At 38.1% G+C, this 17,899-nt stretch overlaps 1 pseudogene; it reads left to right on the top strand.

Moving 5' to 3' along the window:
* Positions 1–1,335: 1,335 nt before the first annotated feature.
* LOC102256205 lies at positions 1,336–1,963 on the top strand (annotated as a pseudogene).
* The last annotated feature ends 15,936 nt before the right edge of the window (positions 1,964–17,899 follow it).

Here is a 17,899-nt window from a genome sequence, read left to right as displayed (position 1 = left end):
ATCCCTACCTCACATCATATATAAAAATTAACTCAAAATGGATCAAACACCTAAGTGGAAAACCTAAATGTATAAAACTCTTAGAAGTAAACATAGCTATAAATATTTCTGACTATGGTTTCTCATGTATAATACTAAAAGAATAAGCAACCAATAAATAAATAAATAAATAAATAAATAAATTAAACTTCATTAATATTAAATACTTTTGTGTTTCAAATAACACCATCAAAAAGTGAAAAGATAACCAACAGAAAAGATTTGCAAATCATATATCTGATAAGGGATTAGTATTTAGAATATATAAAGAACTCTTAGAACTCAACAATAAAAAGACAGACAATCCAATGTAAAAAAAAGGGATGAAGAATTTTAATAAACATTTCTCAAAAGAAGATATGGAAATGGGCAATAAAAACATAAAAGATGCTCAGTATCATTAGCCATTAAGGAAATAGAAATCAAAACCACAATGAGATATTACTTTACACTCACTATGATGGCTATAATTGAGAAAACAGGAAATAACAAATGTTGGCAAGGATGTGGAGAAATTGGAATTCTCATACAGAGCTGGTAAGAATGTAAAATGGTGCAGCTGATTTACAAAACAGTTTGACAGTTTTTCAAAAAGGTAAACATAGAGTTTCCATATGACTCAGCAATTTCACTTTTTTTTTTTTTTGGCAATTCCACTCTTATATACGCAAGAGAACAGAAAATATATGCCCCCACGAAACCTTTTATGCAAGTATTCATGCCACCATTATTCTTAACTAGAGAACTGGTGCACAAAATTTGTACACTTGGGGGGGGACAGTGTCCCTCAGCCTGGCCTGCGCCCTCTCACAGTCCAGGAGCCCTCAGGGGATGTCTGACTGATGGCTTAGGCCTGCTCCCCACAGTCGGCAGTTGGACATCCTTAGCGCTGGTGTGGAGGCAGGAGAGGCTCTTGCCACCACCCCTGCACTGGCCAGCCATGAGCCTGGCTTCTGACTGAGCAGCGCTCCCCTTGTAGGGGCCCACTGACAACCAGGGGGAAGCTCCTGCATTGAGCATCTGCCCCCTGGTGGTCAGTGCACGTCATAGCAACCAGTTGTTCTGCCTGTTTGGTCAATTTGCATATTAGCCTTTTATTATATAGAATAGTCAAAAGATTAAAATAACCCAAATGTTCATCAAATTATGAATGGATAAACAAAATGTGTTATATCCACACAATGGATATTATTCAGCCACAATAAATGAACAACTCATTCATGTTACCACATGGATGAACCTTAAAAACACTATGCTAAGTGAAAGAAGCCTGTCACAAGAAAGTCACAGTCTGCCCTGGTGTGGCCATTGCAGATCACAGCACAGGAGCCGCCTCTGCGGGTGGATGTGGTTGGCCTGGGGCTGAGGAGGCTGCCAACATGTCGGAGTCCAACATCGCGATCCTGGGCTACTGGTCTGTGGGGAAATCCTCATTTGACAGTTCAGTTTGTTGAAGGCCAATTTGTTGACTCCTACCATCCAACCATAAAGAACACTTTAACAAAATTGATCACAATAAATGGACAAGAATATCATCTCCAACTTGTAGACACAGCTGGGCAAGATGAATATCCCATTTTTCCTCAGACGTACTCCATAGATATTAATGTTATATTCTTGTGTATTCTGTTACATCGATCAAAAGTTTTGAGGTGATTAAAGTTATCCATGGCAAATTGTTGGACATGGTGGAGAAAGTGCAAATACCTGTTATGCTGGTTGAGAATAAGAAAGACCCACTAATGGAAAGGGTGATGTTACGAAGAAGGGATGGTGTTAGCAGAATCTTGAAAGGCAGCTTTTCTGGAATCTTCTGCTAAAGAGAATCAAACTGCTGTTGATGTTTTCCGAAGGATAATTTTGGAGGCAGAAAAACATTGATGGGGCCGCTTCCCCAGGAAAGTCTTCTTGCTCGGTGATGTAATTCCGCTGCAGGACCCGAGGACACTGGGACCCGGCTTGCCTGCAGACGCAAACTGCCCGTCATCCTGGAAGATAAGCTATGCTTCATATTTTCTTCTGTTAACCTGAAAGATTTATTTGGATCAGAGCTTTTTCCCACCTGCCCCCCTTTCAGATTATGTTGAACTCTGACTCTGTCCACCTGAGTTCACTTCCACTTTGAAATTTTAAGTAATTGGCCCTGGCCGGTTTGGCTCAGTGGATAGAAGGGTCCCGCCTGTGGACGGAAGGGTCCCGGGTTTGATTCTGGTCAAGGGCATGTACCATGGTTGCAGGCTCCACCCCTGCCTGGGCCCTGGTCCAGGCTCCTGCAGAAGGCAACCAATGGATGTGTTTCTCTCGCATCGATGTTTCTCTCTGTCTTTCCCTCTCTCTCCCACTCTCCCTAAAAACCAATGGAATAATATCCTCAGGTGAGCATTAACAACAAATTTTAAATATTCATATTTTCAATTTATATATTGTATTTCTCAATAATATTATGACCTAGAATTTTATAGGCATTAATTTTTAAGTGTAGTTTGATGTTTAAAATAATGTAATCATCAAAGATGCATATTGTTATGCTACTATTAACTAGGTTTCCATATATCAGTGTTCATTTCATTGTGTTAAATGTATACTTGTAATAAAATAGCTACAAACCTTTAAAAAAAAGTCACATATATGATTCCATTTACATGAAGTGTCCAGAATAAACAAATACAGAGATAAAAGGAGATTAGTGATTCCCAGGGGCTTGGGGGAAGGAGGATGGAGAATAGTGGGTATGAGGTGTATTTATTTATTTATTTATTATCTTTTCAGTACTGGTATTATTTTTTTAACTTTATTTTTCTTGATATGAGGTTTATTTTTCAGATGATGGAAACATTCTGGAATTATAGAGTGGTGATGGTCGCACAATTGTGTAAATATACTCATAACCACTGAATTGTATACTTTAAAAAGGTTATGGAATATGAATTATATCTCAATTTATAAAAAGATTTTTTGTATAATGAAGAGCTATGGAAAGCAGAGATAGTGTTTCCTTCCAGAGATTACTGCCCATTATAAATAATAAATTCAGAATTCCTCTTTTACAATGCACCCTACTGCACAGACAGGTATCTTCTAAGCCTCCTTGCATCACCCTGTGGGAACTGGGGCTCAGGCAACTGGTACAAATGCTAACACTCTAGTAACTGCTCCTGATGATATTAATAAACTGTCCTTTGTCTATGACCCTGCAGTCTTGTGTCTTTTGCCACCATCTATGACATTGTGACTGGCTAACTTGTTAACTTGTACATAAGGTAAAATATTAGATTCTTCATTTACAATGGCCATAAAATTTAGCTCAACTTTCTCATTTTACATATTTCAAAGCTAAATCACATATCCATGTATTTCATTTCGGGAAAGCCTAGGAAGAAAAAAAATCAATAGGAAGTAAAAATTGGTTTATTTATGGAATGGGTTTATCAAACCTTGACAAGTTTGTCCTTAAGTTGTTAGCATTTGTCATGCCATATTTCTTTTTTTGTGTGTTACATCCATATTAGAGTACCATTTTAAATATGCAATTCCAAAGAGTATTCTCTGACTTTTTCTTAGTGATATTTGCTGACCTAAAACCTTCTGTTTTTCACTCCTAATAGCATCTTTGAAGGACGAAAGAGAACTGTAATGAAGATTACTGGTGTATATAGAGATTTGTGATCAATTTATCATTGATTATCAGAAAAATGGTGGTCTTATGAAGAATAATTTAGAATGCATCTTGAAGTGTATCATAATTTCAGGATAACTTTTATAAGATAGATATCTGCTAAGTGATACAGTACTTAATGAGTTTGGTTATCTCACTACTTCGGTACCCTGGTTCTTATATATCATTAGGGATTGTTCTAGTTCTTGGCAAACAATACATGTATAGTTTGATTTTTTAACTGTCCTTGGGTTTCAGAGTTCTTATATATAGCCTTGTGTTCAATGATGGCTTATCATATAGTATCCTATCAAGACTGATTTTTAATTTGTATAACACACTCTGCAAGGTCATGGGCATCATATTATGACAAAAAAATAACATTTCTGCTGACTTTTTCCTATAAGCAGCATTTTATAAAGTTTTTTTAAAAATTATATGTGAAATGGGTTTTAAGACTTTAGGCAAAAAAATCTAAATAGATGAATAAATTAAGTCAAAAATAATAAGCTTTAATACTTTATGCAGTATTATTAATTAGGCAATATTCTAGGGCTTAATATATTTCTCTATCTTGGTTGGGTCACCATGGGTCTGGCTGAATTTGCTCCTTCAACATTTCATTTCCTCTGTAATAATGTTAGCACATTTTATTGTACTTGTTTATATTGTTTCCCCTCCTCCAAACTGCAAACTCCTCAGGATAAGAAATGTGTTTCCTTTGTCTTTCAGGCCCTAGCACCTATACCAGCGCTTGGAACAGAGTATTAGTAAGTATTTGAAAATAAATGTTGATTCCCCAGACAGATCAGACCTTTAGAAAGGGAACTCACAGTCAACTAGATTTTGGCAAAAATTCAACTTTTAAATTTATATTAGATGATATATATTTACAGGGACCTTTCTTTGGATTAATGTATCCACAACCCTAAATAACTGTTATGCTCTGAATTGTATCCCCACAAAATTTATATATTGAAACCCTAACCCACAGCATCTCAGAATGTGACTATTTGAAGATAGGGCCATTAAAGAGGTAATTTAGTTAAAATGAGGTCATTAGTGTAGGTCCTGATCCAATGATCCCTGCTCTTACAAAAAGAAACTAGGACAGGGACACACAGAAGACCATGTGAAGATACAGAGAGAAGACGGCCATCTGCAAGCTGAGAAGAGAAGCTTGAGAAGAAACCAACCAACCCTGCTACTTTGATCTCAGACTTCTACCCTCCAGAACTGTGAGACAGTTAAGCCACCCATTCTGTGGCAACCTTAGCCACTCATATAGCAGCTGGCAAATAATACAATAGCTAAAACATTGTTTTGGTAAATATGACATTTAAAAAAGAAACCTCCTGTTCCTGTGGGAATATTTACACACACTCCATTAGAGCCTCCCCTCCACTATAAAATATGTAACTTCAGAGTGACCCAGTATTTATTTTTCTCTAGTGTTTTTTACACAATTTTGCACACGCACTGACAATTCTTTATTCTCTAGCTCTCCTCTCCAGGTTTCATAGTTCTTTTTTTGTTGTTGTTAATCCTCACCTGAGGATATTTTTTCCATTGATTTTTAGAGAGAGTGGAAGAGAGAGGAAAAGACAGAGAGAAATATCGATGTGAGAGAGACACATTGATTGGTTGCCTCCTGCACACACCCAGACCAGGGCCAGATATTGAGCCTGCAACCGAGGTACCTTCCCTTAACCAGAATCAAACCTGCAGTCCACGGGCAAACACTCTATTCACTGAGCCAAATCAGCTAGGGCCATAGTTCTTTTTTTTTTTTCCAACATAATCCCACAGCTCCTGGGTGGAATCACAGTAGAAGTGACAGTTTATTTCCCCATCACACCTCTTATACTTTCTAAAGAACCTTCTAACTTCTGTGTAACCAGGGGCTATCATCTACTTCTCACGTGTTACTGACTTACTAGCACAAGATGTGAGCCAGGACCATGTCTTAGAAAACTATGAATGATAGACGGAAATAGTGAATACACAAAGAAGAGTTAGTTCTCTTATGAAATCTTGTTATTCTTCATGTTTAATTTTGTAATCAGAATTGACAATTTTATCACAGGAAAGGGCCTAATATAGTAGTCTTTACAAAGGAGACAATGGTTTTTATAATATGATTTTTCTGGGAAAATTACAAGGAATGAATACAAATATTCACAGCTATTCTCAAAATGAAGTAATATGTTCCAATCTTTTGAAGTTAGCATATTTCTAGCACCATAAACCCAATTCTGGAGAGCCATGTACAGAGTTGCTTTGACAAAATAACAAAACACATTAGCTGATTTCTCAGAAGAATATTTATAGCCATAGCAAAATATTCATATGCCATCAAATTTAGCTTAAGAATACATCACTGTGATTCCATAAATACACAAATGAATTAATTCTCAAAAGTAATGTATTACACAATGAACTTCAAGTAATGTATTCCCAAACATGTAGTTTTTTTTGTGTGTGAATACGTAGATAGAAACATTTTCTGACTGAATGATAGACAATGACTTGATTTGAGATTTTTCTCATTTTAGGATAAAAATTATGATAAACATAGAAATTTTTATCCCTGGAATTATTGAGCAAGTGAAAGACTAAACATTTGGTGACTTCAGGTAACATGCATTCACCAGAAAGATCTGAGTATAAAATGCCAGATAAAATAAAATCAGTGGTGTTGTTGTTATTGTGTTAACAACCACAATCAATGAACCGAATCAATTTCTTTTTCATCATGGTGCCTGTATATACTTCCTGGTTGACTTGGAACCAGCTCAGAGGAAAACTGCTCTGCTGTTAGGCTTACCTGGTTCATTTTTCCTTTCTAATGAGGGAAAACAGGTGGAGTAAATTATACTCTTGCAAACCCCCTATTCCCCATTTTCCCAGTAGGCCTTGTTTCTAAAACTGGCAAGAAGAGAGTGGCAACTTGAAGATCACAATTCTTTGACTTCATCAATCCCAAAGCCTTTTATCTCCAACTAGAGGCCTGGTGCATGAAAATATGTGCACTGAGGAGGGGGGCATCCCTCAGCCTGGCCTGCCCCCTTTCACAGTCCGGGAGCCCTCAGGGGATGTCCTACTGACGACTTAGGCACAGTCTGGCCTCCCTCTGCAGGAGGCAATGGGCCGATCAGGGAAAGGTGCCGCCCCCATCACCCTGCTGCTGCTGCTGCTGCTACTGCTGCTGCCACTGCGGGCCACTGGGGCTGCAAGGCCTGAGCCCCAGGCCTCTCAGCTGCCAGGGCTCACGGCTGCCTGAACCCATGGCTGCCTGAACCCTGGGCCTTGCAGCCGCTGTGGCTTTGTCCGGATGGACGTCTGAAAGATGTCTGCTCTAATGAACATATTACACTTTTATTAGTATAGATACATTTTAGCTGAATGTTCCCATGATCAGGCTTTAGTTTGTACAAAATTTAGCTCACAAACCATCGGCTTCAGAATCAGAAAACTTGTTTAAAATGAGGATTTCTCAGCTCCCCACCCTGCCAGTTATTCTGATTCAACAGATTTAAGGTAGAACTCAATAATATTCAATTTTATAAGCCCCCTATGTGATTCTCACACAAGTGAATTTTGCCACACTTTAAGGAACACTGCTGTAAACCAAGTGTACCAGGTGGGGCATGGTTGAGAGTGCTCTCATTTGAAGTCTTCTATTCTTGTAAAATAGGTGAGTTTTCTGCTTTCCAACCCTTCATTCCACTGGCACACTTCTGTCCATCCTTCAGTATCAAAACCAAGGTAAAACCTTTTATAACTTCTCTACAACCAGTTGATAATCTTATTTTGAATGACTAGGGAATCTACCTCATGCATGTCTTTTTTATGGTATTTATCACACATTGTTTCAATTGCTTCTGTCTCATTAAATGTTAGTGTTTCTTGGGCTTTTGTTGTTTGTCATTCTCTTTCCTTACTCTTTACATATTCCCTGAGCAATGTCATCCATACCCATGGCTTCAACTATCACTCATAAAACTGATGACTTTCAAATGTGTAACTCTAGCCCATATGTCTCTCCTAATCTCCACATCTAATAGTCGATAGGATATCCGTGTCTCAGTGTCAAAAACTGAACTTATTTTCTTCCTATATCGCCAAACCCTCTCCCAAACCTGCTCCTTCTTTTCTTTTCTTCTAAATGTCACTGCCATGTAGTCAGTTGTTGAAACCAGAAACTGAGCAGTCATTCTACATTCCTTCCCTCATTTGAGACTATCAGATATTCTGAGCTATTTCTCAAATCTCTGTTCTCTACTCTTCCACTGCTATTGGATTGTATAAAAGCTAGTTTATTATAATATATGCTACTTTATGGCAGATCCAAGTATAAATAAAGGTATTACTTGGTAAATGGCAAATAATTATATGTATTGATTCTTCAAAAATCTTCCAGGTTTATTCAATTCTTAAAAATGTTGAAGAGATAATTAGAGGGAAGTAGAAAATAGTATGTTAGCCAGATCTTCATCTTTCACAGCATAGAATAAATCTATAATGTCTAAGTTCAATAAATCAGGAAATGGCAGAGAAACATATTAAAAATACCACAAAGATACAATCAGCCAAATCCAGAATGTGGGAAATTCTTTGGCACAAGTGACCTGGATTATTAAAATAAATAAATAAATGGCATCAGAAAATGAGATAAGGAGAATGTTATAGTTTACTAGAGACTTAAGAAACAAATTTCATCATAATTCAATATGCTGATTTTGTTTGGAGCCTAATTCAAGTGTGTGTTTTTTAAAGGTACTCTGGGGAAATTTGAACACAGATTTGGTACTAGATGCTATTAAATAATTATTATAAGTGTATTTGGATTATGTTTTTAAAATTCTTCTCATATGACAGAGATATATATCTAAGTATTTATGAGTAAAAAGATTTGATGTCAAAGATTTACTTTAAAATACCCCAGGTCAAACCACATAGAAAAATTAATTCAAAATGGAGCATAGACCTAAATGTAAAAACCTAAGACCATAAAAGTGCTAGAAGGAAACATAGGAAAGTTATTTAAAATCAGGTTTGGCAAAGATTTTTTTTAGACATGATACCTAAAACAGAATACATAAAATAATAAATCAATAATTTGGACTTCATCAACATTAAAAATTTCTCCTATTCAAAAGATACTTTTAGGAAAGTAAAAGGGCAAACCAAGGACTGGGGGGGAAATCTTTGCAAAGCATATATTTAATAAGGGAGTCTATACAGAATTTATAAAAAACTCCTAAAATTCAGTAATAAGTAAAGAAACAATCTAAAAGAATAAAAGCATAATATGCTAATTAGACCGGGTGTCCTTCCAGACGTTCTTCCAGATGACCTTCTGGACGAAGCCAGAGCTGCAAGGGAAGCCTGGGTCCTGGGTGCTTGCTGGTGGTCAGAGGGAAGCCCGGGTCCCGGTTGCCAGAGGGAAGCTGGTGCTGGCAGCCAGGGGGAGGAAGACCTACTCTTGCATGAATTTTGTGCATTGGGCCTCTCGTTTGATAATAAAATGAGTGTAAGAAAAGAGTTAACATAGCAGGTCTCATTACTTACTCATCATACATCTCCAAGACTTGGAGCCATTATTGATCATTTGGACAACCTCTGAAAATGAGGTGCTTGGATAGTTCTTTACATTAAGGATTAAGGATTTTATTGTGTACACCTGGAATAATAGACCATGTTATACTATCTTGCCAGAAGTACTTTGCACAAAAATCAGGATTGGTGATATGCAGCTGATTACATTGTTGGGGTCCTGAGTTTGGGTTGCCATAGCTGGTTGTCTAGTACAATATGCCTACATGCCCATCCCTCCATAAAAACCTTAGACTCTGAGACTTGAATAGGCTATACACAGAGACTATGTATATGTCCCTGCAGTTCACAGCCAGAAAAAAAAACATATATATCCTGTGTGACTCCAGATGGCAAAGGACATGAAAACCTGTGTCCAATGACTCTGGAATCCACCCAATGGATAACTTGTTCCTGTTTCTCTTGCTCTTTATACTTTTTCTGTAACAAATGTTAGCCATTCGTAAAACCTATTTTGATTCTTGTGACTTCTTCTAGTGAATTAGCAAACTTGAGGGTGGTCTTGAGACCCTTGACAAAATAGGAAAATAATTTAACCAGAAATGTCACCAAAGAAGATATAAGGGTGGCTAATAAGTACATGAAAAGCTGATTCATGACATTAGTCATCTGGTAAATGCAAAATAAACCACACTGAGATAGTATATTTACCCACTATAATGACTAAAATTAAAAAGATTGATTATACCAAATGCAAGAATGTAGAGGAATTAAAACTCTCATAGACTTCGTGTATAAATATAAAATGGTACAGTCACTTTGGAAAAACAGTTTGGTAGTTTCTTCAAAAGTTATACAGACACCTATCATACAATTCAACCACTCCACTCCTAGGTACTTACCCAAGAGAAAAGAAAACTTATAGGTGAATGTTCATAACAGCTTTATTTGTGATAGCTAAAAACCAGAAACAATCCAAATGTCCATCAAGAGGTGAATGAATAAACTAATTGTTGTATATGCATTCCATGGACAACTACTCATCAACTAAAATGAAAGAACTATGGATCCACACCATATGGATAAATCTCAAAATAATTATACTGAGTGAAGGAAGCCAAACCAAAGGAGTACATGTTGTATGATTCCATTTATTTAGAATATTAGAGGATGTCAACAAATCTATAGTGTCAAAAGCAGATCTGTGGTTTCTGGATTAGGGAAGGGGTGTGGGGAGAGGCAGGAGGATATGAAAAAACATTTTGGGGTAAGGGATATGTTTATGACTTTGTGGTGATGGCTTCCAAGGAGTATGCATATTTTAAAACTTGTCGCCCTAGCCGGTTTGGCTCAGTGGATAGAGCATCGGCCTGCGGAACAAAGGGTCCCAGGTTTGATTCCAGTCAAGGGCACATACCTTGGTTTCAGGCTTCTCCCTGGCCCAGGACCTGGCCGGGGCCTGTGCAAGAAGCAACCAACCGTTGTGTTTCTCTCACATCGATGTTTCTCTCTGTCCCTCTCTCTTCAACTCTCTCTAAAAGATCAATGGAAAAATATCCTCGGGTGAGGATTAACAATAACAACAACAAATTGTCAAATTGCACACTTTAAATATGTGCAATTCGTTGTATCAATTATACAAAAATTATAAAACCAATAAATGCCATTTATGAAATAAAGTTGCCCATCATTACAGATTCCACCTTATCTCTTGTGTTCTGTGGAATCTAAATTGTTTCCTTCATAACAAACAGAGCAAAGGCATAGCATTTCCAGGCATTGAGCAAGGTTTAGGAGCTGGACATTGGAGCTAAAGGTTACAGTTGAGCCCTGCCCCAAGACTGATTAGCTGGGGAGATAAAACCTGAAACAAAACGAAACTCTAGGAAAATGATGGACATGAGTTCTAGGTGAAGTAATATAGGCAAAATGTTCATAATGCAAATAGCTGAATGATGGGATTTGAGATTTATTATAGAAAGCATGTTATTAGTTTAGCATATGAGTTAACAAAAGAACTGAATATATTTAAAAGTCGTTGCCTACTGGCAATGAAACTGTGGCAAAAAGGGTCAGCCACTCTTATTAAATTTGTACCCAGCTTCTGCATTGCTTTGTTAAAAATAAAAACAATTTTGCAGAAATCCAACATTAGGCATAAGTAAAAAAGTGTTCTTCCATTATGTGAAGTTACTGAGTTATATAAATCTGTTAATGATTCATGCAGTAAATTTAGCCATTTTAATAATCACTTGATTTTTGAAAGCTGAAGTTTTTTTAAAATTCTGATTTATTCATACTTTTACAATTTTGGTAGAAGAAAAGAATTCTAAATTTAGAGATTATAAGTACTCAGATACTTGAAAGCTGTTAGGCTTTTACTTAAGATGTATAATTTTGGTAAGTCTTTATGAGATGAAAAGAATTGTTGACAAGTCCCTTATACATATATATCAAATATCTTGTACTTCTAGTTGAGGAGTATTTTTAGTATATTCTATATTATTCTTTTCCTTCTTTGCATAATGGGGAGGAAAATTTCAGAAGAGGAAAGAATTCAAAAAAAGGGAAAATAATATCTTTATACTTACTCTCCATATTACTATACTTTGGGGAAAACTTTGGCCACCATAAGAGAAATTTTTTTAAAAAGTCTTAAAGTCTATAAATTTGAGAAACTTGAGATTCTGAAGATTCAGAAAAAGTGTTTTGAATTCATAGTACATTTGAGAGAATTGCTCCAAATAGTACCCTAAACGACTAAAGGAATTGGTTGCTGATAAACCGAAGAAGGGAGGAACATAAGAAATGCCATTTTGAATCAAATCAGTGACTCCAAGATACCAAGGAATATTTTGGTGGAAGAATGCTGTGCTTTTCCTCCAAAATAATAGCCTCAAAATATGTTTCAAAACAGCCTGAATATCCTAAAATATCCTTTCTTGTGTCATTAGTGATCAGCAATCAGTGAATTTTCCTAAATCTTTTTTTAAAATATATTTTTATTGATTTCAGAGAGGAAGGGAGAGGGGGAGAGACAGAAACACCAATGATGAGAGAATCATAGATCAGCTGCCTCCTACACGTCCCCTACTGGGGATAGAGCCCTCCAACCCGGGCATGTGCCCTGACTGGGAATTGAACTGTGACCTCCTGGTTCATAGGTCGAGGCTCAACCACTGAGCCACACTGGCTGGGCAATTTTCCTAAATCTTGCTTTGACCTATTTGTAGTGGAGGCTGCGCAGCACAGTGTTAAGGGCACAAACTGCAGTCAAACAAACCTCGGACAAGTAATTTTTCTGAACCTCATTCTTGCCATCTGTAAAATGCAGATAACTAAAGCAGTTCTTCAGAAATTTATTGTGAGTATTCAATGAGAGGATTCATGTAAATCGTTTAGCAAAGAACCTGACAATCAATACATCATAACTCATGGTTAGTTTGAATTTTCAGTCTGTATGATTTCTTAGTGTTTTGTATCATTGGTATCAGGTCCATTCTGTTAATTAAAAGAAAATCATTATTCATAATAAGGGCTGAGTTTTAAAAAGCTGAAATAGTTGATCACCTACGTGGTATGATTTTAAGAGTATCAGGATGATTCCAACCTCCTCATTCTCCCTCTCCCTACATAAATACAGTGTACGCTTTTAAAAAATATATATATTTTATTGATTTTTTTACAGAGAGGAAGGGAGAGGGACAGATAGCTAGAAACATCATCAGCTGCCTCCTCCTGCACACTCCCCCACTGGGGATGTGCCCACAACCAAGGTACATGCTCTTGACCGGAATCGAACCTGATACCCTTCAGTCTGCAGGCCGACGCTCTATCCACTGAGCCAAACCGGCCAGGGCTACAGTGTTCTCTTCTATCCACTTTCATTCCACCAATAAAGCTCATTTCTTTATTGAATTTGGTCTAAATTTAAGTCACAGTTCAGGGTTGTCAGGGTGGATATTTTTGTACATTTCAACAATATATTGAATGAAGAATCTAAGGCTGACTTTGATTCTCTGGGAAGGAAAGACTAGGAAAACCACTGAATGGAGGAGAGTGAGGCAAGAATAGTAACTACAGGGAAACAGAACTCTCCCCTCCTTTCTGTCATGGCTAGGGAAGTTAATGAAGTGCAGTTTCCCCAACAGGCCTGCTGATAAGAATCACCTGGATCATACAAATATACAATGGAATATTACTTGGCCATAAAAAAGAATGAAATCTTACATTGTGACGGCAAGGATGGACCTAGAGGGTATTATGCTAGGTGAAATAACTAAGGGAAAGACAAATACTATATGAATTCACTTATATGTGGAATCTAAAGAACAAAATAAACTAACAAAATTGAAACTGGCTCATAGAGAACAGAATGAGAGAAAAAAGTTGAAGGGATTGAGAAGTACAGAATGGTAGTTACAAAGTAGTTGTAGTTACAGCATAGGAAATATAGTCAATAATATTGTAATAACTCTGTATGGTGTCAGGTAGGTACTGGAATATTCAGGGGAAATATACTTTGTAAAGTATATGATTGTCTAACCACTATGCTGTACACCTGAAACTAATGCAAAATAATATTGAATATAGAGTGTAATTGAAAAAATAGAATTTCACTGTTAAAAAAATAAAAGAATTTACTCAATGAAAACCATTGATTGTTTTGAGAAATCTTGAAAGAAAGAAAGAAAGAAAGAAAGAAAGAAAGAAAGAAAGAAAGAAAGAAAGAAAGAGGAAAAAGAAAAGAATCACCTGGGTAATTTGTTAAACAAAACAGGCTCCCAGGATGTGCCTTGGGATTTGGTACTTTTAGGGTGGAGTTAAGGAATCTGAAAGATCCATCAGCATCCAGGGAATTCTTATGAGCTGACATGTTTGAAAAAAGCTGGAGAGCTCAGGAGCCCAGGCTTTGGAAATAGAAAACACTTGGATTCAATCATAACACCCCCCACCTCCACCCACTCCCCCCACACTCACTTAGGGATGACTGATCCTGAAGTTAATTAACCACCTTCGACCTCGGTTTCCACCTCCATCAAATGTTTGGGGATTAAATATATTTATGTGTACAAGACATTTGTCTCACTGTAGGCACTGAAAAGACAGTTGGTGTTGTTATTATTACATGTCTTTAGTTTCAATTCATTTATACTTATATATGAATTCCTTAGAGTCTCCTGGGCACGGTGCCAAATGGTTAATGGTTTTATAGAACTTTTGTTCACTTTCTAATATATTCTTATCTTTGAAGCCAGAGTTAGAGAAATTAGCATTGTTATTATGATTAGCTGTCATGAGTCATCTTTTATACCCATATGCCTTACATTTTTGGAAATCAAGAATTTGGAGTATCTGAGGATTGCCATTCAAACCCTTCACTATAGGCACCGATGTCACCTGTCCCTGGAAAGTTGATTTTCTTCAGAGTTACAGGGTTTTCTGACTGTAGCCTTCTGAGTTCTAACTTGAAAAGGCCCAATAACACTCTACTTTGAGACAAAGCAACGGTTCAAAAGAGCTTTAGAGATTGACTTTCAGGTAAGAAGGGGCAGAGTGTCAGAGAAACAGAAATGGATAGAGGAAGGCAATGCAGGGCAAATGTCAAAGACATCCTGACAATAAAAAAGAAAAGGTGGTGATAAAAGGGACAGAAAGATAGATGGTGCCAGATAGAGGAAGGAGAATGGCAAGGAGACACAGAGAAAGAGAAAGATTGAGAAAGCTATGGAAAGAGCTAGACAGAGATAGAGACAGACAAGCAAAAACAGAAACATGGAGAGACCAAGACAAGTGTTAAGATGAAAGCTTCTTCTTCATTAATAAAAGTAGGGTTAGTTTAGGGAATTTCCCCAAAAGTTGAGAAAGGGGAAATCCATTCATTCAACACAATTTTAAAGTAATTACTATGGCAAAGGTACTGCTAGGCCTTGGGTGGAAGTACAAGCCTTCAGTCCCGGTCCCCAAGGCGGAGGAAGTGTGATAAAGCAGAACCTGGTAAGGGTCATTAAAAATGCAAAGTGCTTCTTAGTCCAGGGAAGGAAAGAATGTATTCAGCTGGAGGCTGGGAGTGGGGGGTTGTCGCATTGGAGCTGGAGCTAAAGGATGAATAGGATTTAACAGAAGGAAGGGGGAGAAATTTTCAAACAATAGGAAGGGCATTAGCAAAAACTTTGAGCAAGGGAAACAAGGCGAGTGTTCAGGAAAGAAGGAATGGTAGAATTTGGCCGAGAGTTTAGGTTATAAATGGGGGAATGGTGGGAGAAAGTTAAAAAAATCATTTTGTGTGCAAGAGGAGTGGCTGAAGCTAAGCCTGGAGGGCAAGGGAGCATTTTTGGATGAGGGAGGAACAAGTTTGTGGGTGGGAAGAATTCAGAGGAGGGGGCGTTAAAACCTGGAAGTGAAGATGTGAAGGAGACTGTTTCAGGTGAGTCCTATCAGCTGTCTCCTGAGCATCTCTTCCTCTCTGCCCCCCAGTGTCCTGGTCACTACTGCTCAGATCAGTAAGAGTCTAAAGCAGCGGTTCTCAACCTGTGGGTCGCGACCCCTTTGGGGGTCGAACGACCCTTTCACAGGGGTCGCCTAAGACCATCGGAAAACACATATATAATTACATATTGTTTTTGTGATTGATCACTATGCTTTAATTATGTTCAATTTGTAACAATGAAATTGGGGGTCACCACAACATGAGGAACTGTATTAAAGGGTCGAGGCATTAGGAAGGTTGAGAACCACTGGTCTAAAGTCTTGATTAAAGGTAGAGGATAAATTCAAGGGGGAACTTGAAGACAGCCTGTAGGTTTCTAATCGGGAGGATGGTGATGTCATTAGCAGACACTGGTGTGGCGGAGATAAGTTTAGTTTCTGATATGTAGTTTTAGAGATGCTAGTGCAACATTTCAATGATGTCCAGGAGGTGGTTGCATTGTGCATCTAGACATTTGGAGAGAGTTTGGTGCTGTAAAGCCTGGGAGTGAATTTTGATGTGTTCCAGGAGATTGACATTTCAGGGCTCTGTGGGAAGAGTACTTTTAACCTTAAGTTCTTTTTTACTTAGCCTCTGGAACCAGGTGTTAAGATGTCATGATTCTCAGTAGTAGATTGAAGTTAGCTTCGCCCTTCTAGGTGACTGTCACTTCCACCATTAAAACACCCTCCCAGACCCAGAGGGAAAAGGGAGGGGGAAGAGACAGTCATGAGATCTAGGCAGTGGCATGCAATGAAGTGTTCTCTTTTTCCAGGAGAGCGTGGCGCCTCCCTGCCTAGATGGGTTACTCCAGCTGATGAGCACAGAATAATTAGTAGATGGTGTGAGAATACGTGTGGCAATTGAGATGGCTGTGTCTGTTCATGCTGTCCTACTTTGCTCTTGCAGCTAGGAAGAGGGTATTCTGATGATTTTTAAAAAATATCTCACCTGAGGATATGTTGTTGGTTTTTTTTTCATTGATTTTTAGAGAGAGAGAGAGAGAGAGAGAGAGAGAGGGGGAGGGGGAGAAAAAGCGCATGAGAGAAACATCAATGTGAGAGAGAAACATACATTGGCTACCTCCCATACGTGCCCCAACTGGGGATTGAACCCACAACCTGGGTATGAGCCCTGACTAGGAATCGAACCCGAGACCTTTTGGTGTACAGGATGATGCTCCAACCAACTGAGCCACTTGACCAGGGAGTATTCTGGTGATTTTTACAGAACAGATAGGACTACTTAAAATGACTGAGGACAGAACCCTACTGTCTCCACATGGATACTTGCTTCTTCTTTAGTCCTCAGCCCTTCATAATCTGGGGCTGGGTGGGTGGGTTCGCGAGGGGGCGGGAGGCCAGATACAGAAACACTTGCCTATCTCAGTACAGTGGGGCCTTGACTTACGAGTGTCCCGACTAACGAGTTTTTTAAGATACCAGCTGTCTCTCTGCCGATTTTTTGCATTGAGTTGACAGAGTAATTTGAGTTAACGAGCTCCTTAATGAGCTCCTTAACGAGCTCGGTCTCAGAACGAATTAAACTCGTAAGTCAAGGCCCCACTGTACCTGTCATCACCTGTTTTTCACCATGGTGTCGTTTCATTCTCTCCTCCTCTCTTCCACAATATTGCAAACCTTTGCTTCTCTCTGTCCCCAAGACCTGTAGCGTGTTTACCCCAAGCGCATTCAGTGTAAAGTATCCCTTATGCACTTAAAAAATATGTGTAGTGTTGTTCTTTGAAACCTGTAGACGCCAATAATGGGGAACAGGTGGCTGGATCTTCTGCAAATAACCTCTTTCACTCTGCAGATTGCTGGATACCTTGAAGTAGTTGATCTGGCGCAGTGAATCTCAACTGTTAAAATATAACCGAATGACCTAGGAGAGCTTTTCAAGCAGATACTTAGGCCCCCTTTATAATTCCTTTGGTTTGGGGAGCAGGACTAAAGGTGGGACCCTTGTATGTTTAACAAGGATCCTGAGTGATTCTTATTCATATTAAGTATGTTACCAGCAAATTGAGTTATTCCCATCTTGTTAGAATCTAACTGAATAACAGTTAGATCCTACAGCCTTAGGTCTTATTCCTTAATTGTATTAGCATCATCAGTCAATTTAGTGAGCATGAGACTCACAAAGAGTAACATGCTAATGTGCATATTCTCAGGTTC

Source organism: Myotis brandtii, unplaced genomic scaffold, assembly GCF_000412655.1.
Source record: "Myotis brandtii unplaced genomic scaffold, ASM41265v1 scaffold259, whole genome shotgun sequence".
Classification (NCBI taxonomy): Eukaryota; Metazoa; Chordata; class Mammalia; order Chiroptera; family Vespertilionidae; genus Myotis; species Myotis brandtii.
This window is presented reverse-complemented; position numbering and strand designations above follow the sequence as displayed.